The 8353-nt window shown below is 35.3% G+C and overlaps 1 non-coding gene across 1 annotated transcript; it reads right to left on the bottom strand.

Annotated features, from left to right (window-relative positions):
• Positions 1-4554: 4554 nt before the first annotated feature.
• LOC145612797 (small nucleolar RNA R71) lies at positions 4555-4661 on the bottom strand. Its single transcript, XR_014106718.1, has one exon. It is a non-coding gene; the product is annotated as a small nucleolar RNA R71 (small nucleolar RNA).
• Between the last annotated feature and the right edge of the window lie 3692 nt (positions 4662-8353).

Below are 8353 nucleotides of genomic sequence, written 5' to 3'. Positions count from 1 at the left end.
TGCTTAAAGGCACCAACATACATTTTATTCCTCGTGTACATGGACACTTATATAGCTCCTTTCTCATGCTTAAGCATTAATAAAAATTATTTGAACCATAATTAAATTCCTTTTCAATATTACAAACATAATTAAACATGTAGTTTAATTAATCATGCATTCTAACATGCCATAAATAAAAGTGTGGTTCAAACACAACATGCCGAACATTAATTTTCCAACTATTAATCCATCTCAAATAAATTATGCTTTCTAATTTAACCACCAATATCAATAATCCACAATTTCCAATCATAAATCTTAGCATGATACTATTTAGGATTAATTAAATCAAGCCTAGCATGATACTACATCACCAAAAATATGCTAAGTACGCGAACGTACCTTTAGTACGTACGATCTTAAAATCGCCACGACTAATAGAAATTGCTTACTTCGAAGTCTCCTACACATTAAAATCATAATAGAGTATTAAAATCCACTCTAATTTAATTAAAGTAAGCTGAAATTATATTTAAAACACCATAATTAAGTCTCAATTAATGGGTAATTAAAATTCCATCAAGAAACATAATATAAAGTGTTCTATATAAAATTCCAGCACTTTATTTTTATTAAAACTTGCTGTAATTAAGCCTTAAAACAAAGATATAAACCAATATACATCATAACCCTTCAATAATTCATAAATCAAGAACCTAGGGTTTCAAAAATTGGGGCTTTTTAATTAAAATCAAATCTGAAAATTAATTAACATAATAATTATAATCAATCATCAAAATCAAATCCCAAAACTCATAATTTACAATTAGATTTAAAAATAGATTACATTAAATCAACAAAGTTAAGTTTTTTTTTTTTTTTTTTTTTTTTTTTTTTTTTTTTTTTTTGTTTTTTGAAATTTTGACTTTTACCACCAAAAAATTTGGACAAATTGTATTTTACCACCTACTCTTTTAAAAGTTGTATTTTACCACCAAATAAACTCAAAAAATTGTTTTTTACCACCTACCGTTTAGAAAACCGTTAAATCTAACGGAATTTTTTTAAATTCTTCAATTTTCGTGCCCAAAATATGTTCTTCAAAGGTTTAGGGGGGCATTTTGGCCCTATGGGCCCAATTTGAGGTCAAAATTGATTAAAAAAATGATCGAAAATAACTCATTTTGCGTGTTTAAAAATACATCGAGTTGCGTGAACACGCAAAATGAGGTATTTCCGATCATTTTTTATCGATTTTGACCTCAAATTGGACCCAAAGGACCAAAATGCCCCCCTAAACCTATAAAGAACATATTTTGGGCACAAAAATCGAAAATTTTTTTTTAACACCGTTAGATTTAACGGTTTTCTTAACGGTAGGTGGTGAAAAACAATTTTTGGAACTTTATTTGGTGGTAAAATACAACTTTTAAAAGAGTAGGTGGTAAAAAACAATTTGTCCAAATTTTTTGGTGGTAAAAGTCAAAATTTCCTTTTTTTTTTTTTGTTTTTTTCGTTTTTTTTTAATACATGCTCGAAAAAAAAGGGAAGGGGAAAACGACAGCCACCTGTCCACTAGGCGAAAATATGAATTGGCCACCGGTTTAAAACCCCCCTATGCCACCGGTTTTGAACCGGTGGCCATTTGGGGGATGGCAATAATCTTATTAAAAAGCCACCGGTTCAAAACCGATGGCAAAAACAAACCGGTGGCAAAAACAAACCGGTGGCAATAATGATTCCCGCGATATTTTTTATTTTAATAACAAGTATTGCCACCGGTTACCGGTGGCAATAATGCCCATAAAAAACAATTTTTTTTTTTTTTTTTTGCATTTATTTCACTTAAATTGTAGCAGAAACTATATATATGTAAAATACATAAAAACACACATATTTTCATCAGTATCTAGTAATTTTACACTTTTTAAGAGTAAAAAAACTAAATTAATAACTACAACTAAATTACTTATACAACAATTCCAAGAACTAAATTAATCAAATTACACAAAACTAAAATTCCAACATTAAATAAAAAAAAAATGACAGTAAAAACCCAAAAAAAATTACAACATTTAAATTAAAAAACAACCCATATAACACCTAAATCAATAATCCTGCATCTTTATTCTTCGATTTAACATCTACATCTAAATCAATATACCTGCATCAAAAAAAAAAAAAAATCGATTAAATAAAATAAATAAGCTGCGAAAAAAAAAACCAGAACAATATGCATGGTACCCATAAATCGATTTAAATCGGTTAATAAACCCAGAAAAAACACACAAAAATATAGACAAAACCCAGAAATCAAACAAAAACTCAGAAAAATAACCCAGAAAAAAAAAGAAAAAACAAACCCAGAATAATAAATAAACAAAATTCCCAGAAATCAGTAAAAACCCGAGCATTAAATCAAACTCAAAAAAAAATCGAATTGATTTTCAAAACAAGAATTAAAAACACAATGAGAATTAAATCGTACTCAAAAAAACAAATTGATTTTCACGGACTCAAAAAAAAAAACCAGAATAAAATCGAATAGAACCTAGAAGGAGATCGACTTAGAATCGATTAAAATCAATTAAAATCGATGAAAACACTCAAAAAATCCAAAATCGACTAATTAACAATTAATTAAACCCAACAAAATCCAAAAATCGATTAATTAAACACAAAATTAAACCTAACCTCGTGCATGTCTTCGTTGTTGTTGTTGCGGTGGTGGTTGAAATGACCGAGAAGGAGATGAGAAGGAGATCGAAGATAAGGAAAAAAAAGACGAACAGATTGAAGGAGATCGAGAAGGAGATCGAAATGAAAGAAAGAGAAGAAGAGGGACGACGACAGTGGTGGTTGAGACGAGAGAGCAGGAAAGAGAAGAAGAGGAGATGAGATAATATTTGGAGAGAGAAGAGAGGAGAGAAGAGGAGAGGAGAGAGAGAATGAGGGAGGCTGATGAGTGATTTGGGAGTAGGGTTTGGGTTTTTATATGGGGCGCTTTTTTTTTTTTTTAATTTAATTGGATATTGCCACCGGTTCAAAACCGGTGGCCTTATAATTATTGCCACGGGTTTTGGTTGAACCGGTGGCAATACCGGTTTGGCTCATCCCGCCCATTAATTAACCCACCGGTTTTCAAAAATCGGTGGCCAATTAGCGGTGCATTTTTCAATTTTTCTACTAGTGTGTCGCCGGCTGCGGGCAGCGGCGGCCACCTGCTGCTGGTGGCTAGCAACGGTGGGGGAACAAGAGCAGCTGAAAAAAGGAAGGGGAAGGGGAAAAGAAAAAGAAAGAAAAATAAGAAAGAGAGAGAGAGAGAGAAGTTTACCTTGGGTTTTCTCCACTATAGGCAAAGTTGATTTGCCTCATTAGTGGGATATTTATACCCCTTCTCAACCAATCCCTCTTTCCTTAAACTTTCCTCTTTTAGTTTTTCCTAATCCCTTCCCTGATAAAACTTGTTAAAACTAAACTTTCTTAAAATAAAACCCCAACTTTTATAATTAAAGAAATTAAATAAACTTTCCTTTTGTAAAAATATTAGTTAAAACGCCATAATTAAAATATTAAAATTATTTAAATACTTTATAAAATACATATTTTAAATAAAATACGTATAAAAATACGGGGTATTACACTAGGTCTTTTATTCATTGATTTACTCTATTCTTACTCTTCCCTACTTTTATTCTTCGTAGTTTAGTTTACCTTCGATTACAATATTTGGCCTGGTTACTAAATAATTTAGATTATAATAGTTTATTAGGAATAGAAAAACTAGTATACCATTGGATTCGACCCTACTTCCCTATCTATTATTAGTTAGTGGTATTAGGAATTACTTTTGATTAGGTGATACAACTTTAGCCAATCAAAATTTGGCGCCGTTGCCGGGGAAACGGTTTTATTTTTATTTATGATTGTTTTTGTAGTCTAGATTATTTTCTTTCGTCCCAGAGAACGTAAGTTCGTTGGGTCAATTTTCATATTTGTCGTATAGTTCTTTGTTTATGCCCAGGTGTTCCAGATCAGGTTACAATCCTTTTGATCCTGAGATCGAGCGCTCTTTCCATAGACAGAAGAATTTTTACAGGTAAATACTGGCAAGTTCCGGTGGTGATATTCCTAGAGACCCTCCATCTGATTCTGGCGGTTCAGAAACTTCTTCAGAACTAGAATTAGAGATGACAGGAGAACCGCCTAAAAAGCTCAGTGATTATTCGCAGCCGTCCTTAACACATTTTCCCCACCTTTCTCCTATGCCGGATCTCGAGGGAGTACAGTTTGAGATCAAGCCCTAGTTTATCACGATGATAAAAAGGAAGCAATTTAGTGGAGCTAAGGGTGAAGACCCTAATCTTCACATTGCCGACTACTGTCAATATTGCAATACCATAAGGCAAACTGGGGTCACGCAAGATCAAATAAGGGAGAATCTCTTTCCTTTCTCTTATGTGGAAAAGCTAAATTATAGTTTAATGGTTTAAATAGAACTGCACTTGGCATTACTAACTGGGTCTTGTGTTGAATTTTTATAATAAATATTATCCTGTAGAGAGAACAACCTTATTGAGAAGTGCAATTCAAAAATTTTCCCAAGAGCCAGATGAAACATTATATGATGCTTGGGAAAGATTTAAAGATCTGCAGAGAGAGTGCCCCCATCATAATTTAGCACAGTGGCAGTTGATACATGCTTTCTACAATGGGATTGGAAATTCATCTAGAAAAATTTTGGACTCTGCAACTAGTGGGAGGTTTATGAACCTTAATGTGGATGATCCAGGTCAAGTTATCGAAGATATGGCAATCCATAACTCCCAATATGGGAATACTTGAGGTTTTGCAAACAAAGGGAAACACCACGTTGATTCAGTATCCTTTTTGCAAGCTCAATTAACCTCTATTTGTCAGAGTTTAGATAATCTTAGTACTGCTAATGCTAATGTAGCTAATGGTTCTGCAATTAACAATAATGCTAATGATGCTTTTTGTGTAAATTGTGGAACTGTAGGTCATTGGGAACAGGAGTGTAGGAGTTCCATGGAGCAGGTTAACGCTTTTCAATCTATTAAGCAAAATAACCCATACTCCAACACCTATAATCCTGGGTATCAGAATCATCCATACCTTTCCTACCGGAGCACCAATGTACAAAACCCTCCACCTCCACAACAAACACAACAAGCACAACCACAACCACAGCAGAAATACTACCATCCCAACTTTGGCCAGAATTCCCAACCACAAACTCCTCCACCTACTGATCCTGCTTTGTCAGAAATAAGAGCGATGTTAAGAAGTATGCAAAAGCACATGGAGAGTAGAGATGCCCAAATTGACCAGATCCTAGCCCACAATAAAATTATGGATAGTAAAATTGCGCAAATTTCCTCTACTCTGCAAACCCGCCAGTAGGGAACCCTACCATCGCAACTAGTACAACCAACAAATCAGGCATTTGCAATTACCCTCAAGAGTGGTTCGCATTAGGGCTGAGCAAAACTATCTGATAATCCGAAATCCGATAATACGATCCGCATCTGATTCAAAAATTTAGGATAACCGATCCGAAAACTGTTTACGGATCGGATATCCGATTCGAAATTTCGGATTTCGGACCGGATCGGATATCGAAATTTCAGATTTTGGATATCCGAATATCCGAAAAAAGTCGGATATCGGATCGGATATCCGATCTGATATCCGAAAAAAATACCATACAACCAGCAAACCTTAAATATTTACCAAAGCCCAAATTCCCCCTAGGCCTAAATAACTAAACTACGTAGCAAATTAAGAAAACCCTAACTCCTTCCCTTCATTCTCACCACCCACCCTCTCTCTCTCCCCCCTCTCTCCTCTTTGTCATCCTCATTGCCCCCTTCATTCTTAGAACCAATCAAATAGCAATCTCACTGCCCCTTCTGCCTTCTCTTTCTCTTCTCTTTCATCCTCTATTCTCCCCTTCAATCTTTGCGATCCCACGGCAAACCGACTTCCTCCTTCGACCTTCGATTCTCACGACTGCAATTCCACCAACGACCCTCGCTACGCTCTCCTTCAACCGCAACAACCGCAACAACTAACGCATCATCACTAGCTCGAGCTTAGAACCAGCAACTCCAACAATGGCTTTTCTTCTCAATGACAATTGAAATTTCTCTTTTTTTAACAATTAGTTTACAGATTTGTGTTAAATTTCTTTGTTTTGTACTCGGTTTGCGTGTAAATTTTTTTTGTTTTTATAATTTTAGTCTATTTAATCTTCTTATATTTAAGTAACAATGATTAATTTTAATAGAGAATTGATGCAGTATCAATTTTTCATATATCAATGCCTTTAAAAAAATGGTCATTTAATAGGTTTGGATATTGGATATCCAGATATCAGATATCCGAAAAGTTTCGGATCGGATACATATATCAGATTTGGGAAATTTCGGATACTACGGATATCGGATCCATGCTCATTCCTAGTTCGCATAATGATAGGCCTCCTATGCACAAAGATGATAAACCTGTTTTAACATAAATTGCTAATCTTGATTCCATTATACCAAAGGATATTAATCCTAGCCCTGCAGGGCTACAGGTTAGTACTAATATTTCTGATGTTACAATGCAGGGTAAAACTCCAAGGAAGGTTGCAACTCAAGATAAGAGTAATAATGTTCAACAACCAATTATCAAACTACCATTCCCCAATCGACATTTGAAAACTAAAGAGGATAAGCGGTTTGGTAAGTTCCTGGAGATAGTGAAAGATTTGCAGGTAACAGTTCCTTTCACAGAATTAATCACACAAATTCCTGCATATGCAAAATATATGAAAGAAATATTGACTAGGAAAAGGTCTATTAGTGAGGTAGAGACTGTCGCTTTTACTGCCGAATGTAGTGCCGTACTACAAAATAATTCTCCAACTAAACTAAGAGATCCGGGTAGTTTTTCTATTCCTTGTCATATTGGCAATCTGAAGATTGATAGTGCATTATGTGATCTGGGTGCTAGTGTTAGTGTCATGCCATTGTTGTGTGTTCCAAGCTAAATATGGGTAAATTAAAATCTACTAATATTACTTTGTAAATGGTCGGTCGTTCTTTTAAATACCCCCTAGGTGTTTTAGAGGATGTTCCCGTTAGAGTACGTAAATTTTATATACCTGTTGATTTTGTTGTTCTTGATAAGGATGAGGATTTGCAAACCCCGATTATTTTGGGTAGAACATTCCTTAATACTGCGGGAGCAATTATAGATGTACAAGGGGGTAATTGACACTTTCAGTAGGGAATGACAATATTGTTTTTAACTTGAATAATGCCCCTAAAAGCCCCATGACAGAGGAGAAGTGTTTTAGCATTGATGTGGTTAACAATTATTGTTCTAATGAGCCCCAAGCTCTTGTTAAAAATCCCTTGGTGGCGGTATCTTGTGTTGCATCTTCTACTGGTAAAATGAAGATATGGAAGGAAGAAGTAGATGCAATAGAACGAGCTCTATATTGCGAAGGGCTTGGTTTTGATGATGATGACGAGGAGCAAGGTGAACATGTTGCGATGATTGAGCCCTTAATGAGAGTCCCACTCGACCGAGTAGTAATAGCTCAGTTGAGTGGGGAACCAAAACAGCCAGAGCCTAAGGAGGTGCCCCTTGAAATTAATGATAAGGAACCCCCAGTGCAAGCTACGGAAGATCCGCCCAACCGGGTGAGATGGCCCAGACCGAGCGCGTGAAAGAACTTTATCAAAGACACAAAATCGCCCGACCGGGCGAAGAGCCACCCGATCGGGCGCGAGGTTAGCATTTTAAGTCCTTATTTTCGCCCGGCTGGGCACGCCATACCCTCTCTTTACCGCTTTATCTTTCTTTTCCTTTTTCGTTCCTTTTCCTATTTATCTTTTCCCTCTTTGCCTTATCTCTTTCTTAAAACCAGATGACGTTTAGCCATGCTAAGCTAATTCCTAAGCCAATGAGAACATTGTCTGATTTTGGCTTGGGGTAGTTTTCGGATTGAGGTATGGTTTCTTTCTTTTATTGCTTTCTAATATAGTTTTACTGCTTTCCTACAAGAAAAATCCAAAAAAATTGAAAAATTAAAAAAATCCAAAAATACGTTCCAATGAGCCGTAAATCATGCTTCCTTGTGCCCCATACTTGAAAAATTTTGTTTTGATTCTTGGTATATGATGATGAGCATTGTGGATTTGTTGATCATGATTTGAAGTTTGATTGCTCGGATGCTTAAACATGCGTCAATTTTGCCCAACCGCTTGTGAATATAGTGCTTGACTAGTTGATTTGGTTAGGAATGTGTGTTAGTTCCTGTTATGTCAATGAATTTGAGTATTGATTTGCAACTATG

This window comes from Chenopodium album, chromosome 24, assembly GCF_948465745.1.
Source record: "Chenopodium album chromosome 24, dcCheAlbu1.1, whole genome shotgun sequence".
NCBI classification, from domain to species: domain Eukaryota; kingdom Viridiplantae; phylum Streptophyta; class Magnoliopsida; order Caryophyllales; family Amaranthaceae; genus Chenopodium; species Chenopodium album.
Note: the sequence above shows the minus strand (reverse complement) of the source record. Positions and strands in the feature narration are given on the sequence as shown.